General features: G+C 40.1%; 1 pseudogene across 1 annotated transcript; it reads right to left on the reverse strand.

Annotated features, from left to right (window-relative positions):
* Window positions 1-223: 223 nt before the first annotated feature.
* LOC307182736 (polycomb group RING finger protein 5-like) lies at window positions 224-1354 on the reverse strand (annotated as a pseudogene). Its single transcript has 2 exons — window positions 942-1354; window positions 224-591 (listed from the first exon to the last, which is right to left on the reverse strand). The product of its transcript is annotated as a polycomb group RING finger protein 5-like (transcript).
* Between the last annotated feature and the right edge of the window lie 12993 nt (window positions 1355-14347).

A 14347-nucleotide genomic window follows, 5' to 3' on the forward strand; every position in this document is an offset into this window, starting at 1 on the left:
GCACAGATAACTTATGCAGATGGTTCAGTAGCAGAATGGCACTTGGTTTGCTCTTAATAGAAACAACATAAATGCAGCTGACAATTTAGAGACAGACAATAGCCTTATTCGCATGCTGAAAATCTGGTTGTGTCCCTCTAGTCCACACACCGTTCACTGTGCAATCTGTTGATGAGTAAACACATAGTGCAGGATTCATTCAGTGGGATCTAGGCCCCTTGGTCTAACCGAAATCAATTCTTGGTCGATACTGCAATACCATGGGGTATGACTGATACAAAGGGCCAGCCTGAGGGCAGGCTTGTGAAGATGAGCAGTTCAGACACCGAAAGTTTTCGCCTCTTAGTCGCCATCTTGTCATGTCGATGAACTCCACAGTATGGTCCTTCCCCATAATTTCACCATTGCACAGCACATCCAACTCATAAGAACTTGGAAGTTTTAGTTTTAAACTTAGAAATTTTTTAATAGTTCCCACAGTTACACGTGTAGAAAACCAAATGAATTCCTTCATTAAACCCTTTACTGCATTGTCCCGATTGTCCATCATTTTGTAAACGATCTAGACATATAGCAATTTGTGGGTCAATTCTGTGATAGCTTTTTTTTTTTTAATTTATTTAATTTACTATTTTTGGCTGTGTTGGGTCTTCGTCGCTTCGTGCAGGCTTTCTCTAGTTGCGGCAAGCGGGGACTACTCTTCGAAGGTTTGGGGGCGTGGGCTTCTCACTGCGGTGGCTTCTCGTTGCGGAGCACAGCTTCTAGGCACGTGGGCTTCAGAATTTGTGTCACATGGGCTTCAGTAGTTGTGGCTCACGGGCTCTAGAGTGCAGGCTCAGTAGTTGTGGCACACGGGCTTAGTTGCTACACGGCATGGGGGATCTTCCCGGACCAGGGCTCAAACCCATGTCCCCTGCATTGGCAGGCGGATTCTTAACCACTGCACCACCAGGGAAGCACTGTGATAGTCTTTATCATCTTGATTTTCATCACCTTCTTCGTCTACTTTAGGTTTGTCAACTTTTGAAGTATCATCTTGTCCATTTTCTTGAGGCTTGTTTTTCTTCCAAAATTCACTCTCAAGTTCTTGTTCTTGTGGTCCAGGGACCAACTTAAATATAATTTCCTCTAATGTGTTATCCAAGCTCAACCTTTCTGATGGGTTTGTCTCATGAACCTGGTTGCCACACCTTGGACAACCATTGCTATCTTCAAAGTGCTGGACGGTACAGGTCTTACAGAAGATGTGGAGGCATTCCGTCACTGCAGTTGGCTTGATCAGATACCCTTTATAGATACAGCAGATGATGTAAGGATTGAAATCTTTTACCAAGTGTTTCCTTTGGGTAGCCATTTGTGGTTAGCTAGGACTGGCTCTAGTAGTTCAGGCAAACAGGGGTATTAAGTGGATGAGAGTTTGATCCCAGGAGTTCCCAACTGCATGTCCCGAGGCATTAGAACTAACATCCAGACTTCTCATGTAATCGCTGGTCATCACTCCTTTTGGTGGTTCTGCTTTTCTGTATCCTGGGGCTGCAGCCACCGCTGCTCCTCAACGCCAGCATGCTGACCTCAGAGGGAAGGAAACAAAGAGAAGTAGCACCTGCTGCGGCCTGGCCAGTCCCTGGGCCCCATGGAGACTTGTATTTTCTAAATTTAATATTTACTTTATATTGGAGTATAGTTGATTTACAATGTTGTGTCAGTTTCAGGTGTACAGCATAGTGATTCAGTTATACATATACATGTATCCATTCTTTTTCAGATTCTTTTCCCATATAAGTTACCACAGAATATTGAGCAGAGTTCCCTGTGCTATACAGTAGGTCCTTATTGATTATCCATTTTACATATAGTAGTGTGTATATGTTAATCCCAAACTCCTAATTTATCCTCCCCACCATTCCCCTTAGGTAACCATAAGTTTGTTTTTGAACTCTGTGAGTCTGTTTCTGTTTTGCAAATAAACTCATTTCTATCATTTTTTATTAGAGACTAGAATTCTAATAAGCCAGAGTCACAAAGAGATAAAGCAGTACCACTCTTCCTATTACATTTTTTTGGAAGAAAATATAGTTGTTTTCATGAAAATATGTCATTTATGTTAACATATATATTTGAATTATTTTAAAATGACAATATAATGCTTGAAATTTATTGGTTTAATTTTCAGTAAGGCAAGCATCCAGTGATATCCATATAAACACCCACATGAAACTCCACATAAACAAAGGATCTTTGAAGTTGCAGTAATCTTTAAGATTGTGAAGGAGTCCCAAGACCAGCATATTTGAGAATCACTGGTCTAGGCTAGGCTCCTTTTCTCTGACTCTGGGAGAGCCCTGTGCTCCCTATTTCCTCTGCCTTCTAGGCTGAATTTCTTTGTCCACTACACTGATAGTTCCTACTTAATGGCCAGCTTCTAGTTTCTTTCTCTTTTTCTGTGACTCTTCCATGAACCCTTGTGACGTGGATTTTGATCTCGGTTTTCTAGATCTCACAGTCATTCTTCTTTCTCTTCCTTGATGGGGGTCAGGAATCTCGGGTAAGTTCTCTTCCAGGCAATTTAACACAGTAGTAGACTTCTGTTTTGTTTTTTTCTGCCTCACATCCAAGCTCCCTTCCTGTTTTGGGGAATCCCATATTGTTGAATCTTGGTGGGAGACAGCTGCATCTCCCACTTCAGTAACTAAAGGCAGCAAATACCCCTCCATACTCATGTTCCATTGGGTACAGCCATGTGAACTAGGCTTGACTAACTGAAGGCCCTGCCTGGGACTTTGACTCTGGAGTGGGTGACGGAAGGAGGAAGGATGGGTTCAGACTTATTTGTGGCAGCATAAAGTATTCAGTGGTTAACTGGGGCCACACGCTGCGCCAGCAGTAGCAGTGTCCTGCGGTGATGTGGACAGTGCTGTTGGCAGTGAGGTTCTGCACAGCCTGGGAATCCTAATGCATCGATGCCTTTGTTTCCGCCCATTTTATGTGCTTTCTCCAGCTTTTCTGTCAATTCTGCAAGCTGCCTGATTTCCTTTCAATATATTCCTTTTCTGCCTACGTTAGCCAGAGACTACTTCTATTTACAATCAATAATAGCTAACACTTCAATAGTGCTTTCTGTGTGCCAGGCACTGTTCTTAGTACTTTGCATGTATTAACTCCTTTAATACTCACAGCAGTGCTGTAAGAAAGATACCATTATAAACCTCTTTCTACGTATGGGGAAAATATGATAGAGGTTAAATCCTGTTCCCCACATCACACAGATAGTAAGTGGCCATGCCAGGCTGCAGGCCCAGGCAGACTGGCTCCAAGCCCAGGCTTTTACACGCTCTGTACCACTCTGGCTGAACACATACGTGACTGAGACAAAGATATAAGTCTAAATTACCACTGAGCAAGCAGTAGGGGCCAGTGCTACATGAAATCTGGGTCTTTCATCAGCTCTTACAAATATAATGCTTTTGACAAACAGGCATGGGCCTTCATTTGCATATGAAGCCGAATTTAAAACAGTAATAGCAAATTAATTTGTGGTTAGCCATGGCAGGTATTCTTCTAAATATTTTAAATTTTCCTTTCTAGCTGGGCTTTATATGGATTATAACGAGAGTCTATTTAGGATCTGTCAAATAAGGTGGTAACATGCCCTGTACCTTTAAATATGTGTGCATACACATATATATTAAATGTATGTTAACTGGCAGTTGCACGTAGTGCTGATGGCTTGCCGGTGGTTGAAATGGAGAAATGACCAATGGTGTAATGTATCAGCACTTCAGTGTGTGCTCCCCTGGAACTCAGGATAATCTGAGTTGGTTAGATCCTCTCCACCTCCTTTCTCACACTCCTCCACTCTCCAGGGCTAAGCAAGGGAATATGGATGCTGTATTTTATTTTATCTAAACCATAAAATGAACATCAGGCAGTGATGTTCAATTACTAGATGTTTAATTACAAGAAAGGAAAAAAAATCAAACAATAAAAAGATTTCAGGGCATTAGCTCAGTTCCATACACTGCATTGTATAATTACTACCCACCCAGCTTCTCAGCAATTACATCATCACGAGCAGTGAAAGTACATTTCAGTGATAATTTTAAAAGTACAGCAGTAGCAATCCAGTATTAATAACTCTGAACTCTGAGTACGGAAAACTAGTGTCAATGGTTCAGTAAATACTACCGCTTGTAGTTGGAGTTAAATCTTCATTTAGCGTAGATTTAATATGTTACCTCTTTAACCTTCACCAGTGTGTTCCTTGTTCTCTAAAAGTTTCATGATCCCATTCAAACAAAGACCAGATGTAGTGCCACGGACCTCTGACAGGGAACGGAGAGCTTGACTTTGAGAGCAATGGAAGGGTACTCAGGGAGCTTGTTTTGCAGTGTTCCAGGGAGATGGTGGTGTAATTGTGCCATATTGAAAGCTTTGATAGCTTGGGGAGGACGAGGCAGCAGCAGCAATGAATTCTAGTATGATGAAAAGAGATGTGTTTTGAATACAGGCAAAGCATTGAACTTGCTGGTCAGTCTCTTGCTCCACGTGAAGATAACAGCACACCATGTTGTCTTTTGGAAGACAGAGACACAGGACTTCCACTCATTTGAGTGTTCATCATTTTCCCATTAATTTTCACAAACTATTCGGCAGCCTAAAACTCATATTCTGAACTTCAAGAGTGGCCAAAGTAAGGGCTTCAGGCAAAATTTCACCCTAGGGATATTGAACCATGGGAGGGTTCAGTTTAGATTTTGGTGTTTGGTGCAGTTTTACCAGAGGGCCACTCTTTGATCAACACTGTGGTCAAGGCTGTGTAATTCTGAGCCTTTCAAGTGCTGCTTGTGGAATGCCCTAGTGGAGGCCAAGCATAACTATGCTTCTCATGGAAAGAATTTCATAGAAGTATTCTTCTGTCATGACTACGGAAAATCAGGAAAAGTTCTTGAAATTATACAATTGCTTGATGGCACTTATGGCTAATGCAAAGTAACCATATTTCTCTATTAGCCACAGAGAAATCAAACTAATATTCACTGTCTTCCTTATTGTGTTTGACCATTACTCCTCACAATGCACACACATATCTCCCCTAAGCATTCTTTAGTTTTACAGTTCCTGGTCTGTTTTATCTCTGACCCTGTGTTAGGCACATCTTCAGAATTTTAAGAGGGATAGGAAGTTGATGTTGTCTACTCTGTCTTGTTCCCTTCCACTGTGTTTTGAAAAGTGTCTTGGGACTTCTGTATGTTCTTCAAAAGTGTTTCTCCTGTTGACTTTTCTAGAAGTTGGGTCACCCAGATGTGCCAGGGTAGATAAGAGGACGTTGACTTGGCTCCCTGGAGTAAAGAATCAGGGTGATAAATTGGACTTTCAACACCTACAGGACTAGGAATTGCTTTCGATGTGTCTTATGTAGCTTGTTTACCTGAGCATACCTTTCAAACCAATGGCACACTTTGCAACAGATGCTCACATAAGACAAAAGCAGTGTTGAAATTTGAGGGAGGAGATCAAACTAAGTTCAAGCATTTTGAAATGGAACTGATGGGAATCCCAGAAGATCCAGGATAATAAAAGTGGTAAGATGAGAAGGAACTCATGTCATAGATTTAAAAGAATTAATGTCTTAACTGTAAGAATCCACGGGCCTTGGAACTTGGCAATGTTGACAAAGTACCGCAACCCATTGTGGGGTGAATTGTTCAGAGCTCTGGGTAAATCAGTGCAGTTGAACTTTTAGCAGCTGAGTAGAAGGAATGGTAGAAAAAAATGGAACAATTCTCCAGTAATCTCCATGACATGCTTTGAGAGAGGGAGTTGCTATCTGCTAGCTGTTGGGAGAAACTGTCACACTAGTGGTAACTGCTGAAAGATTTGCCAGCAACTGACAGTCCAACCCATCTGGCCTGATAGCCAACGCAAAGTTGGAAAGTATTCAGAAGTAGAGTCTAGCACAAGGGAATAAACACAATTAGTTTGACGTGGCAGACATCAGTGGGATCTGTCAAAGAAATTCATTTAACAAACTCAGTAACAAATACTGAGTACCTAGAATAGGTCAGGCATTTTTCTAGACACTAGAGATACAGCAGTGAACAAAATAGTGAAAATTCCCACCCATGGAGCTTACATTCAAGTAGGAGGACACAGACAGTAAATAATGTAAGTAAACTATTCAATAAGTTAGATAAGTACTGTATAAAAAATAAAGCAGGGAAGACGGATTAGGATCATTGCGGGTAGGGCTGTAATTGTACGTAGGGTGGATATTGAACCCAGCCCTAAGCAAGAGGAACAGCCAACGTGGGAAGTGTACTAAACCACACTTAACTTTTGTTTTCCTGGTTTGAGGAGAAAGTGAAAAATGTTTAACAGTATGTTCTTTCTTTTCTGGCTTATTATCTAGAATAAAGAGGAAATCTGAGGAAATCATAAAAATGAGGATCCAGGAAATGGAAGATTCTGAGGCTAGAGGGGAGAATCAGAGTTAGGAATAAAAGGGAATGATGGGAAGAGACAGAGTCAGAGGAAAAACTGTATCACAGGAGTTTCACCCATAGTGTGGTATTCCCCAACAGCGGAGATATCAGGATCTTCTGGAGCAGATGAAGATTTAGAATGTGGGACTTAACATGTAAAGGGAAATGAACCTTGCCCACCTCCTCAGTGCGCATGTCCCAGTAGTACCTCCAAGTCAACCCCAGATGCATTAAAATAATGTGAAAATCAAAAGAGCAATCTGTGCTTTTCTTAACATGTCAGTCTCACTGTATATGCAGTACTTTGTCCAGTTCTGGATGTCACAGTTTAAGAAAGACAGTGGCAAACTAGTGTGTATTCAGAATAGCCTGATTAGTATGGTGAGGAGAATTGAAAGCAGATTACAGGCGGAATAACTGAAAGCGTTGGAGATGTTTAATGTATTGAGTAGAGTTAGGGGCGTGGCCTGTTAGCTATTTTCAGGTATTTCAAAATTTTTGTATGGTAAATGGTTTCAGTTTGTTTTATACAACCTCAGAGGAGAAAACCAGGATCAGCCAGTAGAGATTTCTGGGATATAGATTTCAACTGAATACTAGGAGGTACTCTCACAGCTAGATCTCTCAAAACTGGAACGACATGTCTTAAGAGACAGTGTGATTTTTGCTATGAGAGGTGGCATCTTGTCAGAGGTGGAGTGGCCACTTGAGGGACTATTCGAGTGGGTCAGAGCCTCTACTGCAAGAGTGAAACCCACAGTTGAGAGAGATGATGGTGGCATGGAGCAGGGTGGCTGTTCTGGAAGAAGATCAAAGAGAAAGCTTTCTCTTTGTCTCATGTTGCAAGGGTTGGATTTAATCTTTGGCCTTGGCATAAGATTAGAACTGGTGTTCGTAAACTGACTGCATCAGAATCATCTGGTCCCATACCTGGGAATTCTGATGATGATGGTCTGGTGGGAGTTCTTAAGAAGCTCTTCAGATGATTCTAATGTGCAGACAGAGTTGAAAACCACTAGTTAGAGGAAAGCCCATCCCTGGCGTTCAGAACCTTCCACAATTAAAGTCCCACCCTATTTTTTTCACTTTGTCTCCCACCATTCCATGAGGAAACCTTGGGCTTGAAACCAGTTCTACTCATTTGCCGTTTCCCATACCTCTGTTGAGGTTTTCTGTGCTTGGCGTGTGATCATGCCCTAACCTCTGCCAGGAATATGGCCCTCCCACACCCTTATCCTGCTCACCACTGCCAGTCCTTCCTAGTCATGGACACACTTCTCAAAACCCTCCAAACTTTCAGGTCCATCTTCTTAACTGCCATGTCCTATGCGAGCTTCTTCAATTTTTTGCAGAGTTTGAGAAGGATTTGCATTAATTTTTCTTTAAATATTAGCTAAAATTCACCAGAGAAATCATCTTGTCCTGGGCCTTTTTTGTTGGAAGGTTTTTTTTTTCTTTTTTTTGCGGTACGCGGGCCTCTCATTGTTGTGGCCTCTCCCGTTGCGGAGCACAGGCTCCGGACGTGCAGGCTCGGTGGCCATGGCTCACGGGCCCAGCTGCTCTGCGGCATGTGGGATCCTCCCGGACCGGGGCACGAACCCGCGTCCCCTGCATTGGCAGGTGGGCTCTCAACCACTGTGCCACCAGGGAAGCCCTGTTGGAAGGTCTTTGATTAATGATTTAATCTCCTTACTCATTATCGATCTATTCGGATGTTCTATTTCTTCATGATTCAGTCTTGGTACATTTCTAGGAATTTATCCATTTCTAACGGATTATCCAATTTGGTGTCTTATAGATTTTCACAGTAGTGTCTTATGATCTATGTATTTTTGGTGGTATCCATTTTAAAGTCTCCTCTTTCATTTCTGATTTTATTTATTTGTGTCTTCTCTCTTTTTTTCTTAGGTAGTCTAGCTAAAGGTTTGTAAATTTTATCTTTTCAAAAAACCAGCTTCTAGTTTCATTGACTTTTTTTTTTTGTCTCTATTTATTTCCTTACTTCGGCTATCTTTAGGCTTTGTTCTATTTTTAGTTCTTTGAGGTGTCAAGTTAGGTTGTTTAAGATCTTTCTTTTTTCTTAGTATAGACATTTATTGTTATAAACTTCCTTCTTAGAACTGATTTTGCGGTATCCCATAGTTGTTGGTATGTTGTATTTCCATTTTCATTTGTTTTAAGGTATTTTCATTTCCCTTTTAATTTCTTCTTTGACTCATTCACTGTTCAGGAGAGTGTTGTTTAATTTCCTCATATTTGTAAAATTTACGGCTTTCCTTCTGTTATTGATTTTTAGTTTTGTACTACTGGAAAAGATACTTGGTATTATTTCAGTCTTCTTAAGTTTGCTAAGACTTGTTTTGTAGCCTATCATATGATATACACTGGAGAGTGTTCCCTGTGTGGTTGAGAAGAATGTGTGTGTTGCTGCTGTTGGATGGAATGTTCTATATATGTCTGTTAGGTCCCTTTGGTTGAAGGTGTGTTTCAAGTTCAGTGTTTCCTTGTTGATTTTCTGGATGATCTAATCTTTGTTGAAAGTGGAGTATTGAAGTCCCCTACTATTAGATTTTTTCTACTTCACCCTCTAGATGTATTGGTATTTGTTTAATATATTTAGGTGCTCTGATATTGGTTGTGAATATATTTATTATTATTTTATCTTTTTAATGACGTTGTCATAATGTAATGACCTTTGTCTCTAGTTACCATTTTTGGCTTAAAACCTATTTTGTCTGATGTAACTATAGCTACCCCTGCTCTCTTTTGGTTTCCACTTGCCTGGAATATCTTTTTCCATACTTTCACTTTGAGTCTATGTGTGTCCTTAAAGCTGAAATGAGTCTCTTGTAGGCAGCATACAGTTGGGTCTTATTTTTTGAAATCCATTCAGCCACTCTGTGCCTTTTGATAGAGAATTCAGTCCATTTAATTTAGAGTAATTATTGATAGGTAAGTACTTACCAATGCCATCTTATTAATTATGTTCTGTTTTGTAGGTCCTTGTTCCTTTCATCCTCTCTTGCTACCTTCCTTTGTGATTTTTCATAGTGGTATGCTGCAATTCCCTTCTCTTTTATCTTTTGTGGATCTAATATTGGTTTTTGCTTTGTGGTTACTATGAGGCCTACATTAAACATTTTATAGATATAACAATCTATTTTATGCTGATAACAACAAAACTCTACCCTCTTACTCTCTCCATTTAATGTTTTTAGTGTTACAATTTATCTCTTTTAATATTTTTTGTTAACAAATTATAGTAGCTATAGTTATTTTTAATACTTTGGTCCTTTAACCTTTATACTATCATTAAGTGGTTAACACATCACTGTATCACACTATTAGGGTATTCTGAAGTTGACTATATATTTACCTTTACTAGTTGTATATTTTCATGTTATTTTCACATTACTAATTATAGCATCCTTCTATTTCAACTTGATGAACTCATTTCAGCATTTCTTGTAATGCAGGGCTAGTGGTGATGAATTCCCTCACCTTTTGTTTGTCTAGAAAAGTCTTTATTTTTATTCATTTCTGAAGGATAACTTTGCTGGATAGAGTATTCTTTACTGGCAGGCTTTTTTCCTTCAGCACTTTGAATATAGTATTCCACTGTCCCCTAACCTGTAAGATTTCTTTCTGCTGAGAAACAGATAACCAAATGGGGGTTCCTGTGTAGGTTACACTTTTTTTCCTCTTGCTGCTTTTAGAACTCTCTCTTTGACTTTGATTTTTGACAGTTTCATTATAATGAGTCTGGAGAAGATTGCTTCAGGGTGAAATTATTTGGTGAGCTGTTAGCTTCAAAAACTTGGGTGTCTGAAGTCTTTCCCCAGGCTTGGAAAGTTCTCAGCCATTAGTTTTTTTTGTTTTGTTTTGTTTTGTTTTGTTTTGTTTTGTTTTGTTTTTTAACATCTTTATTGGGGTATAATTGCTTTACAATGGTGTGTTAGTTTCTGCTTTATAACAAAGTGAATCAGTTATACATATACATATGTTCCCATATCTCTTCCCTCTTGCGTCTCCCTCCCTCCCACCCTCCCTATCCCACCCCTCCAGGCTGTCACAAAGCACCGAGCCAATATCCCTGTGCCATGCGGCTGCTTCCCACTAGCTATCTACCTTACCTTTAGTTTTTAAATAATCTTTTTGGTCCCTTTCTCCCTTTCTTCTCCTTCTGGAATTTCTATAATTTGTGCATTGGTTCTTTTGATGATGTCCTACTTTTTATTCTCTCTCTCTCTTTTTTTTTTTTTGGTTCTCCCCTAACTGAATAATTTCAAAGTTCCTACCTTCTAACTCATTTATTCTTTCTTCTGTTTAGTTTTTCTTATGTTGATGCTGTCCATTGTATTTTTCATTTCATTTACTGAATTCTTCAACTCCAGAATTTCTGTTTGGTTCTTCTTAATAATTTGTATCTCTTTGATTCATTTCTCATTTTTTGCGTGTATTATTTTGCAATTTCATTGAATTGTCTCTGTGTTTTCTTTTAGTCATTGTGTTTCCTTAAAACAGCTATTTTGAATTCTTTATCAGGTAAATCATTGATCTCCATGTCTTTGGGTTCAGATACTAGAAGATTATTGTGATCCTAAAGTGATGTCATGTTTCCTTGATTTTTCATGTTCCTTGGAGTTTGGCACTGCTCTCTCTGCATTTGAAGTAGCAGCTACCTCCTTAATCTTTACTAACTTCCTTCAGGGGAGAAATACCTTCCATAAGTCCTGCTAAAGATTTTGAGGCTTCTCAGACCTTGTATAGAAACATCTGCTCCATGCTTCCTGTTCCCTCTTGTGGCTGAATTCTTAGGCTTGTATTTCTTGATCCTACAAGCGCCAGCCTGGCTACTGATAGCTTCTTTTTTGTTTTCCTGAAGGTGGCGTTACAGCTCAAGTTTGTGTTTTCTCTCTGGCCTGCTTTTCTGTGTGTGTGCTCTATAGATGTCTGCCGAAGCTAGCCTTCATAGCCACTCTCAGGACAGTGCCCAGGGAGCCTGCCACAGAGTGGGAGGATGTGTGGGTGAGGCACACAGGATGCTGGGGATGACTCTGGGCTAGTTGGGGGAATCTGCTGGGTAATGCTTTCCCACTGGCTTATCTAATGCCACCATGATGCTGACATCGCTCCAAAACTCCATGTGAGACTTAATCTATAGATGATTTGGGGCTGAGTGGGCATCTTAAAAGTACTAAGATTTCTGGGCTTCCCTGGTGGCGCAGTGGTTGAGAGTCTGCCTGCCGATGCAGGGGACACGGGTTCGTGCCCCGGTCCGGGAGGATCCCACATGCCGCGGAGCGGCTGGGCCCGTGAGCCATGGCCGCTGAGCCTGCGCGTCTGGAGCCTGTGCTCCGCAACGGGAGAGGCCACAGCAATGAGAGGCCTGCGTACAGCAAAAAAAAAAAAAAAAAAAAAAAAACTAAGATTTCTAATCCATGGACGTGGTTTAAGTCTCCATTTATTGAGATTGCCACGCTTTTCTAAGCTCTGATACTATTTTATATGCTTCAGTATCTATCCAGTCACTCCATCCCCACAATCCTGGCAACAGACAAAAGGAGAATTTTATCTGATCTAGAAGCTTTTTTTCCCCTTCATAGTCCAAGGGTTTCTAACACCACCAGTAATTAGATAATGTCTAATTGAATGTCTCAGCTTACCAAAATTTTATCTCTCGGGAGCTAAGTTCCCATTTGAAGATTTTTGAAAATATCAGAAGTATTCTAAACCAACGAGTAGAGAAAGAACAAAAGGAACCGGGAAGTCATTATGCAAACATATGGACAGTTGAAGCTATTCTGCCTTGAGGACATGATGTCAGATATCAAACCAGTGATCTGAGTGAGCAGATTAAAAATTATTTTTGCACTTCTTGTCCACCTCAGTTCTTGTTTGAATGTTGATCTGTTCTATGGTTTCCAAAGAGCTCCAGTAACATCAAACTTCTACAGCTGTAACTCTTTAATAGACCTCAGTATTTCCATTCCAACCAGGCAGCTGTCCATTGATGGCTGCTTTTTTCATTCTTCTGAAATCCAAACTTGCTTCTTTACTGACATATAAGAACTTGGAGGTATTTCTCTGCCCTCTGGCTTTTTAGTTTTTATTCAGGGAAAGCCTTGTTTGAAGTTGACTGTAGACAGATTAGCTGATGGGACTCTACAGCGGTGATTTTTCAAAAACTGTACCATAGGAAGAGGCAGTGTTTTCCAGCAATAGGTTTAGTGCTTTTTAAATGCAAGTTCATTAAGTGGTAATGCACCTATAGATTGGTTTAGCTCTTTGTTCCTACTGATGCTGTAAAACAGACTCATAGTCTTTTCAAGCACAGAGGTTGTTTGTAGCTTTTATGCAAGGCTAGGGTGGCCAGACTTTTAATGCTGCCTAGCATTTCAAGGCTCATGATGGATTTACTAATATTATTGTACTTTGGTAGGAGAACTTATGTTTTGAGATATTTGTTATTCATTTGTTGTATCCTTTACACATGAAAATTAAAGAGAGACCCAAACACACTTTTCCAGTTGGGAAGCAGTTATGTTTTCTGTCTCCAACGTGAAACACGTATCTTAATTTTGGCTAGCATTAAGCTAAGGTGGAGACTGAGCTGCGCCTGGGTTAAAATGTCTGAGTTCCCCGCTCTTTGCAGCCTCCTCTGGTGACTTGTGTTGCTCAGGCTAAGGTCACAAGTTTTATGGGATCTGCCAGGTCAAATGGTATTTTCATACTTGGTACTGGTTGGGAGAGGATAGTGGTTCCTGTCCTAGGGAGTATAGGGATTTCTGAATTATATGTTAGACAAAAACTATCCTAAGAAGAAGTTTTGTGAGTAACAAAGAGGGGAAAGTCAGAAACTGATGGACAGAAGAGGGGAGATTTAGCATAACTCTAAAGGAAATCTGCAATTTCAAAGTGGGATTTTTATAGACAATAGAGCCAATTTGGGCACGCTGAAGCAGGAGAGTTCATTTTCTGGTTATTTAGGAGTTTATTTCTCTCTTTCTTCACTTTCCTTATTTCTTTTTTAAAATATAGCATAAGTAAACTTTTAACCCACATAGGACAAAAGTCTAATTTTGTATCTTCTGATTTTTCAATATTTTGGAGAGTTTAATACCTTTTGCATAAGAATACAATACAAAATATCAAAGTTGTGTCTTATGAATCATATAAACTTAACGATTGTCTAAAAATGTTATTTGCTTTACAAAAAAGACCAGGGAATGTGAAGTGCCATAGAGTTCACAGTACTTTTCTTTACTTATAAGCTTGTGGGATCCTACATTTGAGAGTCCTGAACAATTTATTCATTCTGCAGTGGACAGAGGAAAGGGAGAAGGCCAATGGTAATAAGCACGTTTCTCTGGGACTAGACTAATGTGAGAAACGCTGCTATGGTCAGTGACTCATTTGTTATATGAAATAGTCATTATAAGGGGGGAAAGATTAGATTTCAGGACTTTGGTTTCAAGGAAGCAGTTAGCAGAAGACCTTTGAACGTTTCTATTTCTGGTTGGTCAGCACAAACTATTTAGGGAGCAAGTTCCTCCAGGCATCTCTTATAGTCACTTCTGTGCTGGGGGGCTCTAAGACCACCCTCAGGTTTGATGCTTTGCTAGAAGGATTCCCAAGACTCAGAAATGCTGTCATACTCATGGTTGTGATTTATTATAGGCAAAGGTTGTGGATCAAAATCAACATGGGTCCAAACACCATGTGGGGTGAAATCCAAGAGAAACTAGACATAAACTTCCAGGTGTCCTTAATTAATTAAGGACAGAGATGTCCTTAATTCTCCCAGCAGTGCTGTGTGAGAATATGTGTGAAGTGTTGCCAACCAGAGAAGAGCACATAGAGCC

This window comes from Stenella coeruleoalba (assembly GCF_951394435.1).
Source record: "Stenella coeruleoalba genome assembly, chromosome: 2".
NCBI classification, from domain to species: domain Eukaryota; kingdom Metazoa; phylum Chordata; class Mammalia; order Artiodactyla; family Delphinidae; genus Stenella; species Stenella coeruleoalba.